This window comes from Colius striatus, chromosome 1 (assembly GCF_028858725.1).
Source record: "Colius striatus isolate bColStr4 chromosome 1, bColStr4.1.hap1, whole genome shotgun sequence".
Taxonomy (NCBI): domain Eukaryota; kingdom Metazoa; phylum Chordata; class Aves; order Coliiformes; family Coliidae; genus Colius; species Colius striatus.
In genome coordinates this window covers 83,857,505-83,884,710 of record NC_084759.1, presented here as the reverse complement: position 1 = coordinate 83,884,710, position 27,206 = coordinate 83,857,505, and the positions used below count along the sequence as shown (strand labels likewise).

Sequence of the window (27,206 nt, the reverse complement as noted above, 5' to 3'; positions counted from 1 at the left end):
GTAATCTAGGAAAGCAGTTAGCTTTTTATCTAGCTGGATTACAGTCAGACGGATTATGAAGTTGTTTGACAGTGAAAGTATTTTCAGTGGCAATTTTCACATCACATATTTAAATAAGCAACACAACCCTGAACATGCATTGATATTAGACCAGACACTTCTCTGTCTCCTTTCTTCATTGCTTGATTTAGTAATTCATAGGTGGATGTGGTTAAAGGGACAACTAAATCCAAGTTTAACCTCTCTTTTTCTGCAGATTCAGAAAATGGATCAGCATTAATGTTTAACATGCTGATCCACCTTGTAGTTTGTGGGAATTTTTTCTCTCTGATATCCAGTGTTTCTGCCTCTAAAGACTTTTTTTCAACATAAAATCAAATAAAAGCCAGCTAGGGTTAAAATAAAAAAGTCCAAAACCATAAGTGAAAATGTTACCAGGAAGGAAAGAATTTGTGTTACTCCAGGCAGCAGTCTGTCTGTAGGCACTCCTATCCAGGCACTTGTATCTGTGGACATGTAAAAGTAACTGCTCTTCAAAGAATTATTGACATCCAGAACTTTTCTTTATCTTGCAGGAATACTGCATTGTCTGGATTTAAGAAGCATCCAGGACTTAGAGTCCTGAGCAAGAAAAATATATTTGCCACATCAATCTTGATTTTTCTCCCCTTGTCGCTGGGAGGAAGAGGAGTGAGTTCTTAGTTGCTGATGGAGTTAAATCACAACAGCGACCCAGACTTTTATTTTATTTTCAAAAATCTGCTTTTATTTTGTACCACATCTATCTTTATAGCTGATAATTTTTATTTTCTCCTTGTCTTTGAAATGGAAGCAGAAAACAAAAATTCAGTTTATCCGTTTTCAAAGTTTTCACTTTGTAATCAATTCCTTAATATTTTAAATGGTAAAACGGTAGCGCCACATTCTTGTTGCCCTTCATAGCTTGTGAGACTGGCTACTGGAGATGTAGCATGCTTTCCAGTCTCTCTATGCCACTATTGGTATCCAAAAACAAAATGCATACATATATTTTATACAAAAAAAAAACCAAAAAAACAAGGACAGGGATGCGTTTCGCATTCATTTACTTAAAAGTTCTCCATAGTGATTTTGTGAAGAGATAGATTATCAAATCTGATAGTTTAATCCTTCCAGAGATTTCACCTGGATCTTTTCAGGAAACAAGAGTTATATGTTTGACTTAATACAGACCCATATATATCAGCTGGGTAAAAATTTTTTGGTTGGAACTTGCCAAGCTTAATGCAGAGTACATTTCACATCCGGATGCAGAATTTTTGTATTGAAAAATAAGAAACAAGTGCAAGGATTATGTAAAATGTCTATTCAGACATCACTAATTATGCAACATAAAGTTGTATGGACTCCATACTAGCCTTATTTTATATCAAGAACCTTAAAAGAGATGCCAAATTTTATATGCCACAGTGAATGTTCTGAAGTTCTGCAAATTCCTGTTAGCAATAAAAGATGCATCTACAAAACCCTAGTGGGAAACTCAAATCAAGGCAAGTCATTGCTCTGTCACAGACCAGGAGGCCTGTAGGGTGGAGCAGGTCTCCCCTGAGATCAGAGGAACACAAGCAGGAGCCTGAGCCTCACCAACTTGCCCTGATACAGCAACTGAGCTGAGCTGTCATCAGTGCCTGGGGGAAGAAGATCATAAGGAGCCAGACTACAAATTTCTGACAGTATAGATTATTTATTATGCATCTGAAATAAATTTTAAAAAAGCAAAATGACTCCTCATAAAACAGCTAAAGCAGTTGAATGGCATATATCTCCAGGGGATACATTTCTGTGAATTCATTTGTGAACTGTTCCTATGATAAGGGAAGATGGTTTGTTCATGTATGTACAAACGTTACATACTCCAGATAATTTCCACTTTTGACTTGCTCTTCCACTGGGAATATTGAAGCTGACAAGAAAAACATGTCATGAATTAAAAAAAAATTGCTGTAGGAAAGATGAAAAAGTTTTACTGCCTACAATATTTAACAACTGCAGAGGTCACAACACTAAAAGCTACAACCAAAATAATACTCTCTATAGATGACTTTGATCTTGCATTCTTTTAAATGTGTGCCTACTGACAGAGAAGAAGAAAGTTGCTAGATGAAGTCAATATTCAGAAAGGTGATTAGACTAACAAGATAACATGTTAGACTATACAGATCCCAATGAGGCTTGTATCTATTTTGCATTGTACACACAGTTATACCTTTATCTTCCTATAAGCTTCTAAGACAACTCAAGAAATTAAAAACCAGAAGTACACTTGTTAAAACTAAGCAAGCTGTAGTTGAATTGATATTTGTGAAAGATTAGGAAACAGCTTCTAAGACTGTGACAATATCCTGACTTTTTAAGTTGGTTATGACTACATCCACCCTGTGACATCTTCAGGATGAGTTGAGAGTTCTACTTCTTGATTCTGCACTGGTAACGGCTACTGAGTTATCAAACATAGCAAAGCAACAGCCCTGGCCAGGTTGAGACTTCACACTTTCTTGTATCAAAACCCTGAGAAGGCCGGGTATTTTGTGCCATGAGGCTTGATTACTCCATCTCAGTGCACCCAGGTACAAATGCACCCACATAGAAAAAAAGCCATAATTAGCACAAAATGCAAAAGGCCATCTGCTTAGCAACCATGAGAATATGTTATCCCTTCTCCTGTACACTTACTCCCAGACTATCTGAGAGATCACTTGACATATCTGTTCTGATATCTAAAGCCATCTGTAGCAGTTGCCTTCCTGTGGCAGCTGTCATCTTTCCTCTGCTGCATTCTCTCATAATAATCAAACTGTTGACCTACACAAAGCTCTATGAGTGCAGGGGGCAACACTTGTATTTCAGATGGAGCAGAGTTACGTTTCTTTTGCTAAAATGCAAAGAGGACATCGAACAGTACAATTTCCAGAATGGAAAAAAAATCAATATCTCAAAATGCAATTGTCTTTTCAAAATATTTATAGAGAATAAAACTCAATCTCATTCTTCGTGGCATAAAAGATCAAACAATAAGCTAATGAATTTATTTTATAGCCTAGTTATATTTCTGTTATAAATCCAGACAGTAGAACTTTGTATAATACAATCTGACCTCTTGCACCATACAGGCCCAGAGATTTCACTGTATTCTGCTGCACTTGTAAAAAATATTTTCTGCACTTATTAAATAATCAAATCTTCATTTTAATGATAGTTAAAAAAAAAATCTAATTGCTGTTTTTTCTAGTCAAAACTTCATACATGTTATAGGGTTCAATATTTTGATGAAGCTTAGAGTCACTTTATTCTCCATGCTGCTTCTCTTACATAAAATATTCTCTGCCAATTAAGAGAAGTATTAAAAAATGAATACATGGTAAACCAATTTTCTGTGCACTACACTTCTAATGTATATTACTTCCGAATTGAAGTTTCAGAAAGCATGTCGAAACAATATTAAGCTACTTGCAAAATAAGATTATCTATTTACCAGAAAGAGAAAATAATTTTTGATTACGTGCACCAGTACAAATGTAATCACATAGACATTTATAATGAAGTACAACAAGCAAATGTGAAAACATTTTAATTTAAAAAATAAAGGTGAGACTATGTATGTCTTAACTAAAACTTTGAAATAATAAAAGTTATAGTAAATTACTGGATCAAAATACAATAATCTCTCAATAAAACAGACTCCTACCCTCCACCTAAAATTCCCCTTTCATTCTCCATTTTTAGACCCAAAAGTACTTCACTTTATTCTGTTAATACTAGAAGTTTTAGCTTTTTCCATAGAGAAACCGAAAGTCATTAGAGAAGATAGAGATGCAACAAGTGGTTTTCATCCTCCTGTACCTTTATGCATGGCAGAAAGCCTCCTATTTCAGTGTCTTGATCCAAAGAAACTCATCCTGAGACTTGGTGGAATGAATATCCTGCCCCCCACAGCTTCAGGCTGTGAGGGCCTCTTGGCCTGGTTGTGACCTGGCCACTTCTTTATCCTAGGCTGTAGGAGGGAACACAGTAAAGCCACCAATAGCTCCCCAGACTGTTTAGACAAAAGCAAAAATACACATTCATGCACTGCTACTTACATAATGAGCAAAAATTCTGACCTTGTATTCCACACTGGTCTTTAGTTTACCATTTTTTAAAAAAATTATGCTATTGACAATTGAAGCCAGTTTCATCTAATTTGTTTTTCTGTTGATTTTTTTTCAGAGTATGAGTAGTACATGGTGTAGCTAAATCTTATCAGAATAAATATATAAACAGAGAACAAAGTAAAAGTTCCTAGTTTTTTACTGTGAGGATTTAAAACTGTATATGGAAACATTTCTTCAAGAAAAGAAGCCCTATAACTTTAATATCTTTTTTTAAGTTGATGTTTTCATCTTCTACAAGAACATTAACGATAAACATAAATGAGTTCTGCTTTAATGATTTACTGAAGGTTTTTTTGTGATATTATGCATGTTTTCATTTTGAGGAACTTCAAGCGTCATTAAATTAGCCAACATTGTGCACAAAGCAAAATCTTGAGTAAGAGAAAATTATTTTAAAGATATTTTGTTAATAATAGAAGCAATAAAACTCACTAAAATGTTTATTTCTCACTAAAAAAATATTTTATCTTTATGCTCACTATTAAATCTTTTCCTATGGGTTGCATAGTCATTTCTCTGTCGACACAGGATTCTGTACTTCTGATCATTGGCCCATTTATAATCCTGTACTAAAATGTATTCACATTTAAATAATGAGGATATAGTTTTGACACAAATACAGAAATATTGTGCAAACTTGAAAACATTTTTATTTAATTCCTTAAACAATTTATCCACTCCATATGATTCAAATTATTAGCAATTTCATGTAATAAAGATTATAAATACAAACTGCTTAGATTAATGTAAAGCCTGGATGCTGGCAGTCCAATTATCTTTTGCAATGGATTGTCATTCTTACTTCATTTGACATAAGCAGTAAAATGTGTAATAATTTTACTTTCTATACAGAATTTTGAAAGATAGTGCTGAAATATATAGCAAAATACACAAATAAAACTCTGTTTTAACAATAGTAATGATTATTTGCTCACAAATTTTAGCAATATTTGACATTAGAAATATTGGTACTATTATAGAAACATCAAAACACAATAGTTTGTTTCCTTAATTGTAAATACATTTTAAATAAAAATGAAAAAAAAACCAACCCAAAACCACACTAGGTATTTGGAGGAACACATTCCTAAAAGAACATTAGTGCTACAAATCCAATTCTCTGAGTAATATACACAATTCTTTGTGGGTGTCTTAACCATTTCATGAAGGATGCATTAAAAACTTCTTGTGGTTTTGTAATTAATTCTTAATTTAACTAGTACAAGTATTCATTTTATATAAAACCAAGAATTTGGCAAACATAATATGATGTAGAAATATAAGAAATCGATCCTAGTAGGAATTTATTCAGAGGTATAAATGTATAAGGGCTTGGAGAAAACTTTGCCGTGTCATAGACAAGGCCACAGACATATTCAGCAAAGACTAAAATAATTATATGTAAGGATGTTTTTATTGTCATTAATGAAGCCTTGTAGAAGTATGTGTTAAATAGAACTACACTCATGCAAATTAACTTAGGAAAAACAATCTATGTGCAATAGATGAATTGGAATAAAATATATTTTGCATTTCCAGACTGATGCTATGACTGCAATTCAGAAAGAGTGATAATTGATACTATGAGACATAAACTTAGTGCATTTTCAAATGTTTCCAATGAAATAACAAAAATGAAGATGTTAGAATCATAGAATCATAGAATGATAGGGGTTGGAAAGGACCTTTAGAGATGATCTAGTCCATCCCCCCCTGCAGAAGACGTAAATATTATGCATGGCAGACAAGTGGTGTTAGAGTGAACATTTGTAATAGATTAATTTACTATAGATACTAATATGTATTTAATATCTACATTTATCATAACTTTTTTGTGCATACTCAATAATATAGACAGCAAAATAGTAAGTAATACAGATCTAAAAGCGAGCACATAATATTTTAAACTACTTTCCCTTCTTTCTTAAGAGGCTGTTGTAATGTCATGTCTAAATCTTCCCTCTATCTCATTTAAAACCTCTTGGTTAATCCCGCAGACACCTATTTTTAAGATGATAGCATATTCTATTCTGGGTTTTCAGATCTCTAACAGTCCATTTTGCTGAAAAGGAAGAATAAGAGAGATTTATCAAATGTGGTATTTTGAAATGATGGGCACTGATTGCTTGCCCAATGTTCACCTCACTAAAGCCATGACTGTCATAAATCATACATAACTTTAACTCTGCAAAAGCAAACAGTTTTTTGAATACATAAATAAAATTACTGGAGTGATGTAAGACAAAGCACATATGAGAAAAAAACAGGCAAAAAACTCCAACTTAAAAGAGAAAACATCTGAAATGTCTCCAACATTCAATACTCTACTGAAAAACAGAATTTCTCTCCTTCCCTTCAACTCACTTCCTCACGAGCCCTATCTTTGTCTTTCATCACATTTCTACTTAGAGTGACAGTGGCTGTCTACAGCTCCTGTAAGACCTGTGTCACATTGTCAAAAGAAAAGACTACTCAGTGATTTTAGCATTTTTAATGATTTAACTCTAAATTCACTGTAATACTTGTGCTGAACGATGCATGACAGAGTCCACGCACTGTAGCATTCAACTGAAAGTTGTAAATAGAAATTAACACATTAAATAAGAAAAATGTATTTTAACTCAGTATTTTAAAACAGTGAAACTTCTCCAAAAGCTACTGAAAGAAGATATTTGAGACAGTTTCTTCTTACAATGTATTTTTAAGCTATAAGCTTTAAAATCTTACTAGTTGCACTGGCTTAATCACTCAAAAACCCTGTTGTCATTAGCTGTGACTATTATCACTAGATATCACTAAAATATCATTATTTCAGATAATTTATTTAAAATAAATCAAATTCTATTAGTTTGTCATTTTGGGAATAGTGTGGAATGGATTTAATTTTTTAATTTTGACTATAATAATTTATGTCAAAATGCAAATGTGACTTGATTTGTTTCTTTAGAAGCTGTATTATCACAGAAGCGACTGTTTATAACTTGTTCTGTATTGAATCTGTTCAGCAAGTGATCAATTCTGACATCTTAAGAATCACAATATCTAAGCAGAATATTCTAAAATTATTCTTGCTGCAATTTCTGAAGGTTATTGCAGCTATAACTTTTAGTGTGAATTGCTTGACAAGCACTGGGCATCAGTATCTAGGAGAATCACAAAAGAAAGGATGATTGTATTTTACCAAACAAAAACATTTTTAAAAAAGATTGAAAGTTTGTACTGAATGTTAGCTTCAACTATTTAACTATAAATGTACTCTTCCTACATTATGAAAAACTGTAAACTTAGTTTTGCAAAAACAGTATAAAACAGATTTTTAATATAGAAGAAATTAACATTCAAACTTTATGAACCTGGATTTTTTTTTTTGCAGTTTCCTGACTGAATTAAATAAAGCACTCAGCTAAGAGCAGATGTGTAATGCTGCAACAGTAGTGGGGGAAGGGGAATTGAGAAGTAACGTTATTTAGTGTGTTTTCTTGTTTATAGTCTAAAGAATAAAGTCTTTCATTAACTGCAGTACTTGTGACTCCTCCAGAATTTTCAAGGCTAATTATTTAACACATGATTTAAGAAGTTATTCAGACTTAAGGCTATACAATACATTAAAAACTCAGGGACTGAAGAAGCTAAATATTGTATAAGACAGATAAAATTCTAAATAACAGTATCACAGTTTCAATGTGATTCTATGAAAATGGGATTTTATTTGTATACTTAGGAACTTGTATCTAGAGAAATGCAACAGTTTCCATTTTAAAAAATCACAAAAAATCTGCACATGTTGCAAATTTGATTATTAAGACACTAGCTTACCAAAGCATAGTGCAGAAGCTGTTCTAGAAAAAAAAGAAAAAAAAGCAATAACATCCTTAAGTATGATCATTTGAAAATTTAACTTTAAAGGTAACAATGCCTCTGTTCAGGGTTACAATAATTCATCCACCAGCAGGTGTTATCTGTATGACAGAAGGCATATACTCCAAACAGGACTGCTAGAGAAAGTGAGAGAATACACAGTGCTGTAGTGTATCTGAAGCCTGGAAACCCAATGAAATTCATACAGAGCATACATGCTCTGTTTAGGAGATGTATATTTAAAAGGACTGGAAAATAATTAAGATCTTGAAAGACAACAAATATCCATTGTACACCACCACTGAACAACAAACTGCTCAATAACAGAATGCTCTAAACCATAGCAAATTAGATGGCCTAGATGCTGGTGAGGCACTTTGAAGCTGCTCTGTGTGGGTGGATGAGGGAAGTGGGGAAATCCCAACGTATGCTCACACAGAAACCCTGTGCCTTAGTGTGTCAAACTCTAGTGAGTTTTCCAGGAAGAATTCATTTTTCTGTTTCAATGTTTCTCGTGAAAGCAGAAAGAGAGAGAATTACAAACAATCTTGGAAAACAAAAAAAAGTGAGTTTGATTACATTTTTCATTTTGGTTTTGGTTTTCTTGAGAGGAGAAAATCCACAATAGAAAAAATATGCCAGAAATGTCCAGCACACCATGCAAGACTCAATCTGAGTCTGCTACAGCACTAGTTCATGTTGTTCCCCACACAGACCTTTGCTGGGTTTTGATTTTTAAAAGTTTATGAGGAGATTTGGGGGTTTATCATCAATTTCCTTAAGAAGTTTGTAAGTTTACTCGTCAAGGGAGACTTATAATTTGCCGGCTGAAATATCTAGCTAAAGAAGATACAATACCACGTAATTATCCTTTTTAAAATATTTATATATTTTTTACCATTTAAGAAGATGTGAGAAATGCATGTTCCAGAACAGCATATCCCTTATTTGTAAGAAGCTTAAGTTCAAGTACCTGACTTGGATTTCCAATGTACCTTTTAGTCAAACCACTTTCTCAGGAAATCTCTCCTGACTCTGGGGTCCCATTGCATGGATACTTTCCAGGAAGTACTAAATACAGATTGAACATTTTCAGTCTTCCACAGTTTTAATTTTCGAATTCTTTCCTGATGTGTTTCTAAGTTTCCAATCTGCCTTGAAGCATAAGTCCACTCTGGACTTTGTCCATTCTTTTTTCTTCCCTGTCTACTTTTAAAAGCACACAAAGACAGTAGACAGTAATACTTTCATTACCTGTCTGTATTCTTGTGCTCCCGAGAAAGCTTTTCTGGTTCCCATTAGCCTTTCTTCTCCCAGTGTGGGGATTAAGCACTCAATCCCTTTCACTCTAAGACACATTGCTTCTATTCTGACAAAGGAAAATGCTGCAACCCTTTTTTTTTTTTTTTTTTTTTTTTTTTTAACATTTGCTAACAGCAAAATCAAGGAAAAAAGGTCACAGAAAAGGTTCTAAAATAGCTGGATTTAAACAAAGTTGTACACACCATCTTTATAAACCTATAACAAAACAACCACAGAGTTGGTAAAATGCTGAGATTCTGAACTCTTTATGATGATAACTTGTTATATAAAACTAATTTTGCCATCACATCTTGCAAACAGTTACCATGCTCATTTATTGATCTTTTTGTCTAACTCTCATATCAGGAAAATAAATTTCTATAATCATTTGCTTTCTGAGGATTTCCAAAATAATTGTACTCTGTTGAATTAAGAATATGCTAGAAGATCAGTGGATTACAGCTGAGGAAGAGGAAATAAAGTAAGCTCGACTAAATGTGTTTACTTAGTCTCATGTCTTTTCTAGAAAAATGACTGGAAAATAAGTGTACACCATACTCTCAACATATCTCTAATGTAAAGTTAGTTATATATTTTTGACCCAAGAGTGTCTCTTATAGATTATTCAAATATGTACTTTCCACTTGAACATTTGAAAAGTATGTCTATGAAGAAACTTAGTATTGTACAGTAGATTGCACTGCAGACAGACCAAGTAATCAAAAATTTGTGGACCTATCAACTGTATCAAATTGCATTTCAGAAAAATGATGGTCTCTAGTAAGCTACTAATGCTCATCTTTCCCATTTTGATATGTTAGATTTTGGGTTTTTTCCAATAAAGAGAGAAGGTAGTTGTGACAACCTATTTCCATGTTCCTGACACCTAGGAAGTATATCCATTTCAGGGAGCACTATTACAACTGTGTGCATACCGCTGCATACCGCATACATATTTACATCAGCTGTCATTATTATTGCCAATCATGCCGTTCAGAATCTCTTCTTTCCTATCTTTTTGCTAGTTACTATCCACCAAACTTGTTTCTTCTCTGCTTCTCGATTTTCACTGTAACCTCTGAATCACAGTTACTGCATGCTTCTTTGTCCTCAAAATGCTTTTCAGCTGCCTTTCCTGCTACAAGAACCTTATTGCAGTATTAACATAGTATTCTGGTTACTGTATACGCTCCCAGATACATTATCATGAACACTCCTGGTTTCCTGTGTTCACTCTGAACCTGCAAAGGTCTGCAAGACCTCTTGGTTGGCCCAGCAAGCCCACACACAGGCATAGGGCATTGAAGCATCCTGCTGATATGCAAAGGCTGCCAGGTGTTCACTCACCCCTGTAGCAGTTGTTGCTCAGAGCCTGGGGTCTGTAGTGCTATTTCTCTCCTATCCATTCTTTCTGCTGCTTTTCTAGCTCCTCTCACTTCTGTGAGCTACAACTTTATGTCTTTCCCCAGTTTCTTCTCCCAGATAATTCACCACCACTATTATGCTAGCTCTGAATCTGATCCAAAGCAAATTGATCAGTTAGTCCTTGGTTGCAGTTCTCCATTCTGGGGTGGCAGCTCCAAGACTTACCCACAGATAATCGGTTCTGCAGCTGTCTTGGTTATGATAGTGTCATGTTGTTCACCTATGGCTATGCTGGCTATGTTCATGAAGTAATTCAGCAAACAATGCTTACCTTTTGTTTTGTCACAAGCAACTCTAAGTTTGTGCTGGGCTGCCAATTTGTTTGCAGGCCCTCATCACCTCAGCAGCTGCCATTCCCCCTAACTATGAGTAAATGGCCTTTCCTGACATGCAAACATATTTAAATTTCTTATTGCAGCTTATCATGCCAAATATAAATTCCTCCCTCCATTTCTCCTTTAATTTTCACTCTCTTCAACTGCATCTTTCTCTAAGTGCATAAGAATTGTCCAACTGTGCCAGAATAATGTTGCATCTAGCTCAGCAGTCTAGTTACCTTTAGCTCAGCAGTGGCAACTAAAGATGTTATTCAGAGCCCTGCCACTATCTGCAAGCCTTTCTCCCACAGAGCTTATTACTTTTTGTCCCCTTTCACGTTACAGTACAAACACACTCAAGTCACCTCCATTTGCTAAAGGACAAAGTCTTCAACTTTCCTCTCTAGCAACTCTTTTTTTTTTTGTTTTCTCTTCAATTCCTACTGGCACAGAATATTACAATGTCTACCTGTAACAGAGTTTCCAGCTATTTTCCAGAAACTATTAGAATCTTCTCTATATTCTAATCTTAAATCAAGTAGTTAACTTTCCTTCGTTCATTTGCCAGCTTCCCTAAGGCAAATTTCTTTCTTTTCCTTTGTTTCTTTTCTGCTATTTCATCCATTTTTTATCTTTATTTTTTTATTCACCTTAATCACTATTTCAGTTTATGCCAGACATAAAAATATGATCTCAAATACTTTGGCAATTTTATCTGTGGTTAACGAAGCCTTTGTCTTGTATATTTTTTGTTTAAGGTATTTCTTTCACAAAACCTCTCCGTAGGAAAAAAATTTACCTTCTATCCTCATATGACAACACATCCCAGAACCGTATCCTTACTGAAAAATCTTTTTCTCATCACCAAAAATCTCTACCCATCTCTATTGATCCAGGCTTTAAACTTGGATATCATCTTGGAACACAAAAAGTTCCATTTAAACATAAGTAAAAACTATTTCACTGTGAGGGTGATAGAACACTGGAACAGGCTGCCCAGGGAGGTTGTGGAGTCTCCTTCGTTGGAGGTCTTCAAGACCTGCCTAGACATATTCCTACATGACCTGATCTAGGTGGACCTGCTTCTGCAGGGGGGTTGGACTAGATGATCTCTAAAGGTCCCTTCCAACCCCTACCATTCTATGATTCTATGATCTTTAAATGACATTTCTTACTTGAGATAGACAACACATCTACTCTTTCTATATCTTGGCAAGTTTTATTTTTATAACAAAGACAATTTTGAATTTTTATAATTTAAATCTTTCTTAGCAGAAATTTTTTTTTCCATCTCAAAACTTTTATAACTCTGACAATATGGATTTCTTTCTTTTTTATTTTTCTGTTGATTTCCTTTGTTTTCTAACAGAAATGAAAGTGCAGACAAAAGGCTTCACAGTATATCAATAGCTCTTTAGTATCAATGATTTACCTTGCACTTCCCAAGGTACTTCTTTGTCCATGTCCTCAAGTGCAGTTATCTATAGCTAATGTCTTACTGCTTACATTGAGTATTAATAATTATATTATTAATTTTTTTCACAATTATATGGCAAGCTACTTAGGGACAGAACTTTTCTTCATTATACAAACAGTATAGTGAGACCTGGACAGGATGTCCTTCTATTTTGAGAGAAAAATATAAATGATATAACTTTTTTTCTGTAATATTTTTGGATGCATGTTTTGTGTAAGAGGAAAGATTCATATCAAAAAGTCATTCTAAGACAAAAGAAGCCATCAGCTCTGTTCTTAAATCGGTGTTCTGTGGTCCACGGTTAAATGGATTAGCTTCACTAAATTAATATTGCCCAGTCCTTTATTTTAAATTCTCAGTTGCTATCTAAAAATTACTTTAAATATAGCAAGACTTACAAAATGAAATCCATAGGTATTCTCTGAGCTGTACATATGATAATATGGTGGCAATTACTTCACCAATTTTACTTTCTAGGGTTCTTATTTGCAGGAAATTAAGTCATTCCAATATTTCCAAAGTAAAATGAAATAGAAGTTATTTTTGTTTTGTTTTGTTATGTTTTAAATAATTGTGGTGTAATTTTGAATACTATAGTAAAGGGTAAAACAGGTGAAAAGCACCTAATCACTTGTTCCTTTTAACGAAATCAGAGGATAGAGTCCAGAAGGGATGAAACACTATCCTACAGTGAAGAAACTTGTTATAACCCGCATCTCTTTCCTATCATTGGAAGGATGGGATATCATTGCACTAGGAAATTATCTGAAATATATGTACAGGGAATAATCTTACCATGGTATGATGTAATACCTGAGCCTCATACGGAGAACCACAGAATGGGCAAGTTACTGTACACTCAAATAACCTCTCACGAAATTAATTCACATCCTTGGGGACTGGCATTAAACAGCTGTCATATGCAGGTCAGTTACTGACACTCTGAGAGGAACTGTTAACTAGTTTTCAATTCATAGCTCAACTTAGTGTCAAGGTTCTTAATACAGCCTATGAGGAGACATATCTGCAAGATAGCTAGCCTGACCACTAGTATGATGGAGGAATCATTCATAAATGGCTGGTGTCGTATAGTTACATGAAGTTCATGATGCACGTGAGACACAGGTAAATGAGGCACAGCCATATTTTGCAGCAACACTGCAGGAAAGGTTTTAACTGAGTGCTGAGGTATCATTTTTGAAGGCCATATGGATGAATGTTTTTATGAATCCTGTTTAAAAAAACTTATCTGCTAAGCATTGCAAATTATCTGCAAATCAAATTAATTTCTATACTTATGTTTGGTGCAAATATATCATTAATAAATGAATTAATATTTTCCCCTACAATAATAGTAGTTTGTATAAGGTACAAAAATGTCTCTGGGGATAGAAGGAGGAGGCAAGAGGCATATCAAATTTAACACAAAAGTCTCTCAGCTTTCAGAAAAAAAAAAACCCTGATAACTGATTACAGATATTACCTTGCAAATTGTAACTTGAAACATCCTGGCAAACTAAAACTATGAGGATATCTCTTGAAACTTATACCTGTTATCAACGTAAGGTACAAGTTAAGGTACAAACTAACTGCTATCCCCATCACAATTTTTCACAGCTGGTATTTTGAGTTCTAAACCTCAATTTAGCTCTTGAATAGAATATACATTTCCGATTTTTAATTAATATTCAATCCTCCTCCCTAAATCCTGTCAGAAACCAAATTTGAAAACTAGAATTGGAAAGTATATTAAAAAGTATTTGAAATCTTCATTAAAAGCCTTCTGTGTGATTTTTGGAGTACTAGGAGACCAGCATTAAAAATCTGGAAAGTCATACTCTCTTCCATAAACTGGTGGATTCTCGTACAAAAGTAATTTTTCAATCTTTTCTACTTCAGTTTTCAGACACATTTTCCAACTATAATATTTCAGAAAACATATACATAAAAAGGTTTTCTTCATTGGTACTTCATTTACATTAACTGCATCTTTCTCAATGTGATTTACATGGGTAGACTAGTGACAGACAATATTCTTAACATTTATACATAAAGTTTATAAAAATAAATCAAATAACAACAATCATAGAATCATAGAATGGTAGGAGTTGGAAGGGACCTTTAGAGATCATCTGGTACAACTCCCCTGCAGAAGCAGGGTCACCTACATCAGGTCACATAGGAACATGTCCAGATGGGTCTTAAAGACCTCCAAGGAAGGAGACTCCACAATCCTTCTGGACAGCCTGTTCCACTGCTCCATCACTCTCACGGTGAAATAGTTTTTTCTTATGTTTAAGTGGAACCTTTTGAGTTCCAGCTTCATCCCATTACCCCATGTCCTATTTCTAGCTACTATAGACACAAGGAATGTCCCAAACTCCTGACACTCACCCTTTAGATATTTATAAATATTAATAAGATCACCCCTCAATCTCCTCTTCTCCAGACTAAACAGTCCCAGTTCCTGTAGCCTTTCCTCATATGAAAGATGTTTCAGTCCTCTGATCATCTTGGTGGCCCTGCGCTGGACTCTCTCCAGAACTTCCCTGTCCCTCTTGAGCTGAGGAGCCCAGAACTGGACACAGGACTCCAGATGAGGCCTCACCAGGGCAGAGTAGAGGGGGAGAAGAACCTCCCTTGACCTGCTGGCCACACTCTTCTTGATGCATCCCAGCATGCCATTGCCCTTCTTGGCCACAAGGCCACATTGCTGGCTCATATTAGTTTATTATCAATTAGGACCCCCAGGTCTCTCTCTGCAGAGCTGCTCTTCAGTAGTTCGACCCCCAACTGCTCACATCAAGACAAATATATACTTAATGATTACTATCCCAATAAGGCACTTTACAAATCACTAATGAAGGGAAAATTTTGGGATACAGAGAGAGAAAACAGGTTCCTTTTGTCATTACTACTGAAATGTCAAATGAAATGCATGTCCAAGTTCTTCTTTGGGTGAGACTAATGACTATGGGAAACATTTATCCATTTATTATAATGGGTTCCTCATAATGTGTTTGTTTAAAAGATTAATTCCTTCTTTGTTTAAAAAACAAAAGTTTCTTTAAAAAAAATATTTTATTTTATTATTTAAAGGGTTGTAGTTCAGAGAATGTTAATTGTATTAAATTCATCAGTGTTTATCATATTTAAGCAGAAGGATAATAGCAAAGAAATGGATTGTTTTTCTCTGTGTCTTATCTGCAGTCTCACAGGGAAAAAACTATGGCAGACCTAATTATATTCACAATGAACTCAGAGGAAAGTGGTTCAGAGGTGAAATTTTCATTAAAACAATTACTCATATCTCCATATGCTAATTCATATACAGATGCTGAACTGTAGAATGAGGAGTTTCTAAAATATGTATCAACTGTATTTGAGTGGTAATGAGCTTTCTGAATACTTGTCATGAGAAGTCATGTTCTCAGAAATTTGATAAATCCCAGTGACAGAGAGGAATAGACCTATTCAGACAGTGAACCTTCTAATTATATTCAAAGCATGACGTTTTCCCCCATGATATATCCAAATTACCCATTAACCAAGGTAAGTGGAAACAATCTGTCATCAGTAACATGCATAAAGTTCATTACCTTGTTAATGTTATATTTGGCAGTTATGTAACACAGGATGATATTACTTGCATTCCATGCAAAAAGAAGTTTGTTGTTTTTTGTTTTTTTTAATGTTTTATATGATATGGTGCAGAACAATAAAACACCTTTTGAGAAGAGTTGCAAGTGAGTGTTTAATATTAGAAAAAATATTTACAACTATCCTTCAGAAGTTAAAATCTGAGACATAATTTTTGACATAAAGAAGATTTGCAACTCGAAGTTAAAAATGTGTTATCATTTTCTTCACAGTTATCTTGAATAATATTTAGTGATATTTAATATTGCATGGCAACATATATATTTTTTATCACATTTGAAGTTCAGGTCTGATAATTAGTTCTCAATGACATGATTAGGACATTACAAACTGTAGCATCTGTCTTCAAATCAAGTAATCCCTTCAACCTGGTTGATATTGCAAAATCTGATCCAGACATTCTCTTTTTAGCACTATAAATGAGACAGTATTCAACTCTCTTGTATATCTATGCTGCATATGAAAGTAAACAACATTTATAACTATTGCTGAAATGAAGTTATGTTAAAAGGTTTAAATTTAGCCTTAAGAAAAGTAAGAAGCAATGCATCTATTTCTATATTTTCATTCAGATCCAAGTTGCTTACAAAATACGGCAGATCTGTAAATGTCTGAGTGAGCTCAAAGAAGTATTAAAGAGTCCTGATGTCGTTAGTTGCATATCTATGACCAAAATCATAAATGAAATTAAGTTACCAAGAAATAAGTTGCTCTTACATTTTAAAAGTTTTTAGTTATTGGCAAATACATATAAAATATTTTTAAAAGGTCTTGTCTTTAAAGACAAAATAATAATTTAGAAGTTTTATTTCTTGTATAACCATTTAGGATTAGATTATGAAATGCAACAGGCATCTAATATTAAACTCATTTTAAGCAACTAACGCACAGTAAATACACACTGAAGTGAAAGTTAGGCATCTCAATATCTGCAGGGAACTTTCCACCGAAATAAGTGTTCTTATTTTAGGGACTCTTGTGAGCACAAGCTCTCAAGTTGAAACATGTGGTTTCCATGACTGATTTTTATCTCTGGGAGGAAGCACCCAGGTAAATTTCAGAAGACACTTGCAGACTAAAGCTATCGAGTAAATTTTCTTTATATTTGTGTTGGAAGGACATAGCTTTGATTTTGTTTAAAAAGATAAATTACTTCTACCTATCAACCTCCCCTACATTTATCCCTACAAATCAGTAGTTAATCCAACCTCTCCTACATTAATCCCTGCAAATCAGTGGTTAATAAGTATGTCTTGACTTAATTTTATCTTGTGTTAAAAATTTACATAGTCAAGTGTGTTCTATAGAACTACACAGGTATCCTAGATTTCTGCAGTACCATTAAAGTTATACCTTTTAAATATCAGTTTCATCAGCAGAGATATAAAAGGCTTTGAACTGGCAAGTACGATACACAGATGATGCAATACATTTACATTTTTCAACAATGCTGCTGTAACTGTGACACTGCTAAGGTATACTTCTCATACCACTGAATGTAATTGAAACATCCCGTACTTTCCACTGCTGCAGAGCTGAGATACTAGCTATTCTACTTGCCACTCTCTAATTCTCTTTGAAATACTTGGGAAAAGAGTGAATCTGGAAATTATTAAATTCTGTACCATAAATAACTGGTAAGCTATGTTAGAGTAGCTTGTAATAAGAGCAGCCAATTGTGTCAATGAATATGCACCCATATACATCCAGAGAGAGAGGAGAGAGGAAAGGGAGAAAGGGAGGGAAGGATCATTTCATTTGCTGGTAAAACACAACATTCTCTGGAATAAAATCATGTAATTAACAACAGTTCACAGAACTATACAAAACTGGAAGTGAATACCACAGCAAATTAAAACTGCAGTGAATAATTTCATTCAGTAAACTCTAATTACCCCTACTGGAATCTGTCCAGAATACAGGGTTCAACTCAGAAGCTCAATAAGTCTGAAAGCTGGCTCCAAAGAGTAAGTGCCCAGAGTGACTGTGCTGAGCCCTGGCTTTCACGCAGGCAGCAACTTACTCATGAGCTCAGAGATAGCCCCATAAAAGCCTGGCCAATGAAGCCTGTCACAAGAATGGTGCAGCAAAAGAAACTGTCAGCTTCTATCAAGCAATAATAAAAACTCATCTCTTTACTTTTTCAGGTATGTACTTCCTTCCTATACATCAGCTGACTAAATAACAATCATTAAATAGTGCCTCAGTTAACAGACATTTCAAGTGATTGATAATTTCAATGAAGGTACAAAAAGTTGCCACTGACACAACTTTCCCTTTTGCTGACTGATATCACCAAAATTCAGGAAGCTGTTATATTGACAATTAAATTTAACCTGACATTTTTTGAATGCAACAGTCAGACATTTCATTTTTTGTTGATACATTTGTACCTTCTTTGTCCTGTCTATGGCTACTTAACATCTGTAAAGAACTCATCAAGTAAAAAAGAAACGTTAAAATTTCAGACAGGACCTAGAGTTAGAACTCTTGTTCTTTTCTAACATGTTTTGTATTTTCTTGCACTTGACCTCAGCAGAATCTCATGAAATAAATTAAAAGAAAAAGGAATAAAGCATAGTACAGCATAATGTTCAGCAAAGACAGGATTCTTGGATTGTCAATTCTTATCCACATCTGTTCATTTTGCCATTTTCTATTTACTAATAAATTTTCAAAATTTGCAGACTGGCTGAGACCGGGAGACACCTCTGAAGATTGCTTGGTGCAAGACTTCTCTCAGAGCAGGGTCCATGACAGCAGGTTGTTCAAGGCTATGTCCAGTTAAGTTTTTACTGTCTCCAAGGATGGACACTTCAAAACATCTCTGTGCGACCATTTCTGAAGTGAAGAACTTTTACTTGTATTTAAATGGAATGTACTGTGTTTCAGTTTGTACCTGTTGCCTATTGTCCTGTCACTGAGCACCACAGAGAAGGATTCTGGCTACATTGTCAGGTATTTACGCACATAGATAAATCCCCCTGATCTCTTCTCAAGGCTAAGTGGTCCAGGCCTCTCAGGTTCTCCTCATGTGTCAGACGCACAAAATAATAACTGTGGTCTGTCATTGGGCTTGCTCCAGTAGATATGTGTCTCTCTTGTACTGAGGAGCCCAATAATGGCTTTGCTTTATAAGAACAAGTGTAAGACTGCTCTGTCCCAGACATCTTAGAAGTAACTTCAACTTATATTTGAACATATTCTGGTTTGGCTTCAGATTGTATAAATCTTTCGCCTTTTACTAAGGATTTCTGTGGGGAGGAACATCAGTTTTAGGGGACAGAATAAACCTTCAGCAAGTTCACTGGTGACACCAAACTGCGTGGACTACCTGACTCACCAGAAGATTTTGCTGTCATTCAGTGGGATCTCAACCGGCTTGAGAGTTGGGCAGAGAGGATCCTCATGAGGTTCAACAAGGATAAGTGCAGAGTCGTGCACCTGGGAAGGAACAACCCCATGCACCAGTACAAGCTGGGGATTCACCTGCTGGACAGCAGCTCTGCAGAGAGAGACCTGGGAGTCCTGGTTGATAGTAAACTAACCACGAGCCAGTAATGTGCCCTCATGGCGAAGAAGGCCAATGGCATCCTGGGATTTATGAAGAAGAGTGTGGCCACCATGTCAAGGGAAGTTCTCTCACTCTATGCTGCCCTGATGAGGTCTCCTCTGGAGTCCGTGTCCAGTTCTGGGCTCCCCAGCTCAAGATGGACAGGGAACTTCTGGAGAGAGTCCAGTACAGAGCTACCAAGATGATCAGGGGACTGAAGCACCTTTCTTGTGAGGAAAGGCTGTGGGAACTGAGGCTGTTCAGTCTAGAGAAGAGGAGACTAAGGGAGAATTTCATTAATATTTACAAATATCTAAGTAATTGATGTCAGGAGGTTGGGAACACCCCTTTTTTTGTTGTAGCTAGCAACAGGAAAAGGGGTAATGGGATGAAGCTGGAACAGAAAAAGTTCCATTTAAACCTAAGAAGAAACAATTTCACTGTGAGGGTGAGGTCCTTTCCAACACCTACCATTCTATACTTCCATGATTCTTATTGTTTTGGCCTGAAAACAGTAAAAATACACCTAAAATATTGGTGTTGAAATTCCTTGTCAGTGTCAGTAAATAAATCATTCTAATTTTTTAAGGATTTTTTTAAATAAATCACATTATTACAGAATGTAATTAAGTTCTTTAACTTTCTATTTCTGTTATCCACAATTAGTCATTTTACTGTTTATCTGTCTTATTTTTGTAACTTTCTTTTGGTTTGTTCCTTTATAGAACAGGTACTTTTTGTACTGCTGATTTTGTTTATGCCATTATATGTAAGCAATAAGTCATTCAAATGTCTCAGATTCATTTTTTTCATGTCCAAAAAAAACTTCATAAAATAAAGGTTTAAAGTATATCCAGTTATATTAACCTGTGAAAATTTTATGAATTTTCCTCCAATCTACTGCAGAGGTAACAGAATATTTGTCATGATCAATGAATGTTTTTTTCACCATAGAATATATTGGTTCTATATATGGTACCTGAGGGTCTATGAATGTGCTTAGGGATTACATAATGTTAATACACAAGATCAAAAAAGTACTTACATAATTGTCTCATCTAAGCCTCAGTGTTTGGTTTGCCTTGAATTTTAAGTTTCAGTGCTTCCAGAATAAAGAAGGTAATTTTAGAAGGAATGAGAAAAATAAAGGGATAGAAATGCTAGGTATAAAGTAAAAATACTGATGTATTCCAAAGTATATAAGAATAATATCATTATAGTCATGTCTCTTTTTCATCATGTTTATTCTAAATTATATTCTATTTTATTGACAGAATCAATTACCATAAAACCTGTAAGAATTAACATAAGTGACTATAATAAATTAGATGAGTACCTGAAACAACTATGTGAAGCTTTTCTTTCCATTCTAGGAAGGATTCAGCAGAGTATTTTGAAAAACACAATAGATGTAAAGGTAGGTGCTGCTCTGTGTGAACCCCTTTGACCTACATAGTTATAGGTTTATGTGCAGTGTCACAAAACTAAAGCAACAGTATCATCCTTAATATGACAAAGCGTAATGAAAGACACTTCCATTGCAGGATTTCAGACACTTTCAGTCATCAGAGTTAGGGAGAGGTGCTGCAGATTGGATCTCTTCCATGTGAGGGAATTAAGTGAAAAAGATAAAAACCAGAGAAACAGTGTAGGTTGAAACACATGAAAGAAAAGTAAATGAAGATTTTGAAAACTAGTATTAAGAATTTTGTTGTTAACCATATCTGTAACATTTATGGATAGCTTCTTTGCTGCATAAAAATTATTTCACATGACAAATTCATCCAGATCTACTGAAGACTTTATGTAATGTTTCAAGATGGCATGAAAACAGTTTAACAGTTTAAACAGTTCAAAAATACCCTGGGTCACAATGCTCTGGGTGGATTTTACTCCTGCTCTATTTTATGGCTATCTGGTAACTGTTACCAGAATTTATCAAATCCAATTACAGACCCTTACTGGAGAATGCATGTCCTGTGAGAGAAGGAACAGAGTTATGTTGCTTTGTATAAACAAGAACCCATTTTCTGTAGATGTTTATAGAGTGTCATCAAAAGAGTCACAGCTTCCATCCAAAACTGTCAATATAACATACATTCTTAAGCATGTATGACAATGGATCCATATAAATATATGGTTTACTACATAATTTATTCAATTTGCTGTTATTTTCGCTGGTATTTCAGCTTTCTTGTGAAGGTCAACAAGGACATAAACTTGTAATCATAAAGAGAAATCAGCTGTTAGGAAAAATATTTAAACTGTCTTTGTGATAGCACTAGTAAAATGGAAGTACTTTGTAATTATTGCACTTCTACTTAAAATAACTTCATAATTTCATTTGAGTAATTCATGAGAGATGGGAAGTTGTAGAATATGAGCTTAAAAATATTAAATATGTTGTACATTCAACAGAATGCTAGTATCACTCAAATTTTCTTGTCTTTCATACCAGAGAATGCCATTCAACCCCAAAATACTGCATTTCTCTCGATAACTGAGAAAAAGGACCATCATGACAGCATTCAAACCCTTCACACGCTCTTATATTCTGGAAATATACTCTTTGCTCAGTAATTTGCAGTTCAGTTTGAAGATGCTCTTCCTATCTACTTGAAAAGTTAAAAGCACTGGGAAGATACAGAATATTTTTTCTGTTTCCTTTTATATAGATCTAGATCCTCAAGAAATATTACTAATCTTACTTCAGGAGAGATGTAGAGATGGCAGTTTGGAAATCTGGACTATGTGTGTTGGATTTTGAACACCTGCAGGCTGTTGCATGTTAATGGGCACAGTGAGTTTAAAAAGATGCTGCATAGAAACATACCACGATTTTTGTATGCAAAGCCCATGAGGACAAGTTAGGAGTATCTAAGCCAATTATTTTGTCTCAGGGAAACCAGTTGGTAATATCCAGTTTGTTTTCAAATAATATTACAAGGAGTAACCAAATAAAAGACCTCAAAACTCCTTTTTTCCTGACAGTCTTTAGTACTTTCTTGGGAAAAGGGAAAATGTGTACACTGCTTAACTGATTTCTGCACATAAGTATTCAAAAAACTTAACAGTCTTTTTCTTACAAGCATGACACTCAAATATTCATGCCAGTACCTGAGCTTAGTTTATGCAGTTTGACTGATCCCAGTAAGAGCTAGACACTGTTTGGTCCTCCAGGAGGTAGATATATTTGAGGCAAAAGCTGAAAATATTAAATAGGAGTTCTGTAGTTAACCACAAAAACTAAGAATACCTAGATAAAATTTTTGTGCTCCTTGATAAACATCCGATCAAAACTAAAATTCACCTTGTTTCTCAACTATCTTTATTCTACTGAATCTTGACATTTCATTCTTTTGGAAAAACCCGAAGATTTAGGTATCACCTAGTCATTATTGAAGAGGATAGAATCGTAGAATCATAGAACGATAGGGTTGGAAGGGACCTTTAGAGATCATCTAGTCCAATCCTCCTGCAGAAACAGGTCCACCTAGATCAGGTCACATAGGAACATGTCCAGGTGGGTTGAAGACTTCCAAGGAAGGAGACTCTACACCCTCCCTGGGCAGCCTGCGCCAGGGCTCCCTCACTCTCACAGTGAAAAAGCTTTTACTAAAACTTTTTGTGTTCCAGCTTCATCCCATTACCCCTTGTCCTGTTGCTAGCTACCATAGAAAAAAGGGATGCCCCAACTTCCTGACACCCATCATTTAGGTATTTGTAAATATTAATAAGATCCTGCCTCAGTCTCTGTTTTCTAGAGTAAACAGTCCCATTTCCCAAAGCCTTTCCTCATATGAAAGATGTTCCAGTCTCCTGGTCGTCTTGCTGGCTCTGTGCTGGACTGTCTCCAGTTGTTCTCTGTCCATCTTGAGCTTAAAAATAGTGCTTAGTGGTAAATACCCCTATCTAAGCACATTTATGAGTGACAAAAGTAAATTGTAGGGTTCACAAAAAAGATACTTTGACATCTTCATAGATCCTTGATTTTCTACTCCTAGGAAATCTTCAAAGCCATTTCTCTGTCATAATCTTTATAGATGAAAAATTTCATCTCAGGTAACTGACCGACACACAGAAAAATAGTGAAGAGAGAGATTAATTTGAGCATCATTCTTAACATCATTTTGGATTTCTGAAAGCTGCTGAGCTTCCAAGAAGTCTGCATGTTTCAGTACAGATTACAATTTTGAAGCTGGACCTCACTGAGAGGTATAGTGTTGTAGTCTGAAAGGATGACCAGTGAGAGCTGGTATGACAATATTCATTGTCTGGTTCCCAAAGCAATTTTTATTCTTCAAGTCATATAAATTAATCAACAAAACTAATATGAGAAATTTATTGCGAGTGTAAATAATTAAAATATGTCACAGTTCTAATCCTTGTGATTCTTATTATTGTCTCTGCTCTTATTTGGAACAGATTTAAGGTTTCCATTACAGAAATTCTCCAATATTAGTTGCACAAAGTAGTATATTTTGTAGATAACACTGTTTAACTCTCAGACATAAGTCTAAGCTCCATTCATTGAGTGTTTAATGAGGTTAAAATATATATTACCACATGTCAGTACTTTTTATTAGCATTCTCCTCATAATAACTGTGTTGTACAATAACAAAACTGTAAATTATTTATCAGTTTGAAATCCTGGGTTAATATATTCTTTTTGAGAAGTCATTTTATGTGGAAAGGTCCTGACAAAGCTTTAAATCTTATATAACTTATCACTGTTACATGGAAAGTGGATGACCTACAACTCTGCAGGATGCTACTAGAATTATTTTATGCTGGTATAGATATATGAGTGAGAATTAGGATGGAGTTGAAAAAGAATGATATTTATACAATAGAAAATTTTGTTCCAGTTTTACCACATGTTAGACTTCTTTGTCTCAGTGACAATCATACATTAGTACATTTACTGAATGAATCACAAAGGTGATTCATTTTTCTTCAGCTAATGTTAGCTACTGTGAAAGCTTTACACGAGAGCTGTATTGAAAACTTAGATTATTTTTTGGATTGGGATATTCAGGTACCTGAATAATTCACTGAGAGTAACTTGCTATCTAGTTTTTCTATCCTGCACTGTCATTTAGTATTTATGTTGCAGAACTTGCAAGAGATCTCAACACACAGTAAAAAAAGCAAAGGACAATCTAAAGAGATACACTGTCTGACAAGCAAAAGAACAAAAAGCACAATTGTGTCCTTTTTACAAGGGAGCACTGAGGTACAAGGAAGGTAAATGTCAAAATGAAAAAGTGTATCAGAAAGCTGAGTATTTCAGCCTGAGTCTGCTCTTTATCTTATTTATAAGAATTGAGTTGCTATCAGTTCTAAATGACTGATGATTTCTGCTTAACCTGAGTGGATATCATTTTACTAACTGCATCCATCTAAAGTGTACAGTCTCCCCTAATTGAGGTAAGAGAGAAACGGACAGTGTGAATCAATCAATCACAAGATGCCCTCCATGATCCTTCGCTGCTCTGTGCTGATTATGACAAGTCTAGTTGACTAGCTCAGACTGAATACATAGTGTTTTCCTAACCTAGAGGCTAGAAAAAGGTGAGGCAAAACTCCTTACTGACTATCACCATACACATTCCATGCATTTGTCTGTGCTTTTGTGGAGATTATTTCTTTTGAAATCCTTCAAAGCAACATCAGGCTTTGGGAGCACATCTATGTGACTGCCTTCTCCTACTGATGTTTTAAAATAATCACTGAATATTTAAATTTTTGTGGCTCTGAAAATAATGAAAATTTTAAGTAAAGCTAGGCTTAAATGCTGATTGAAGAAATTTTGATTGAAGAAATCAAAACCCAACAAACAAATACTGTTTTCACCTACTTCTTTAACACATTTAAAAAGCCAGGGTGCAGACTTATTGAGGACTAACAGAGAATTATAAAGTCAGTTTTATTCAATTCAGCATGCTTTGTACTAACTTCTGTTTGAAGACATTTGAAATCACATACTTTCAGATTTGAGAACCAGAATATTCTACAGCATGACAAAACTGCAGAAACACAAGAGTAGTAAGGGTTGGAAGGGATTTCTAGAGATCATCTAATCCAATCTGCCTCCTAAAGCAGCTTCACTTCAATCAGGTCACATAGGAATGTATCCAAGTGGGTTTTGGAAACCTACAGGGAATGAAACTCCACAATCTCCCTGGGAAGACTGTTACATCTCTTTGAAGATCCTTCTCTAGGTAAAAAAGGAAAAATCAATTTTGTTCTTGATTTTCAGAAATATAAATTACAATACATTCAATCTCTGTCAATAACTACTGGCAAAAATTGCATTTCCTCTGAATGGCTTGTAGTGATTTACTGTAGCAGTTTTAAAACTAGCATGCATTCAACAAATATCTTAAACTTTGAGCACCTGTCAAGATATTCAGCTATAGAGGATAGATACTTAAGATTGTCTGCATATAGAGTTTATAAAATCTCTAGTGATGAAAGGAAAAAGGGCTTCCAGATATTTTCACCATGAAAAAATCCTAAAGCACAAAATCATATGAAGAAAAAAATAAAATTGTTAAAAGATTAAGGAAATATATAAAATTAGAAACATAAAGAAAGCACAGAAGAGGAAGAAATGACAAATCTAAAAAAAAAAAAAAAGGTTTGATCGTATATAATATCTTCTTCAAATAATCACCTCTTATGTTCCAGCTCGTGCCCATTGCCCCTTGTCTTATCATTGGACATCACTGAGAACAGCCTGGCTCCATCTTCCTGACACCTGCCCTTTACATGTTTGTAAACATTAATGAGATCACCCTTCAGTCTTCTCCAAGCTAATGAGCTCCAGCTCCCTCAGCCTTTCATCATTAGGGAGATGCTCCACTCCATCATCTTTGTGGCTCTGTGCTGAACTCTCTCCAGCAGCTCCCCATCCTTATTGAACTGAGGGGCTCAGAAATGGACATAATATTAACTGGCAATTTAGGAGGTTTTTTCCTCACTTGTTATAGCTAAATCTGATCTAAAATCACACTTGGGGCCTGGCTAGAGATCTTGTGCTTTGAAACATAATTCTGACACATACAAGATCATTCAGTGTTTGTAAGGAGGCAGCCACCAATGAACCATGATAAAGAGGTTTGGCTTATCAAATCAAGGCCCTGCTATCTAAAATTTACTTTTCTTTCATAAAATATTCTACTAATGCTAACATATACTCTTCAGAGACAGTATCTTTTAGTTCTTTTCAGAGAGGAAACACTCTATTGACTTCCATTTCTCACTATGAGGAATGAAATACAATTCCTTTGATACTGTGCAATAGTAAAAGCCCAAGGGACCTTTAATGTCATCCTATTTTTATCACAATTTTATGTTCTTTGAGAATACAGGTAAGATTATACACAGGCTCATACTCCTTTTTTCCCCCCTCTGTTGG

At 34.9% G+C, this 27,206-nt stretch overlaps 1 protein-coding gene and 1 non-coding gene across 2 annotated transcripts in view; one reads left to right on the top strand and one right to left on the bottom strand.

Annotated features, from left to right (window-relative positions):
• Positions 1–27,206, bottom strand: part of IL1RAPL1 (interleukin 1 receptor accessory protein like 1) — a 685,866-nt gene that overhangs the window by 208,587 nt on the left and 450,073 nt on the right. The gene's annotated exons all lie outside the window — the stretch shown is intronic.
• On the top strand, positions 19,430–19,553 carry LOC133624715 (U5 spliceosomal RNA). The gene has a single exon (XR_009818066.1). It is a non-coding gene; the product is annotated as a U5 spliceosomal RNA (small nuclear RNA).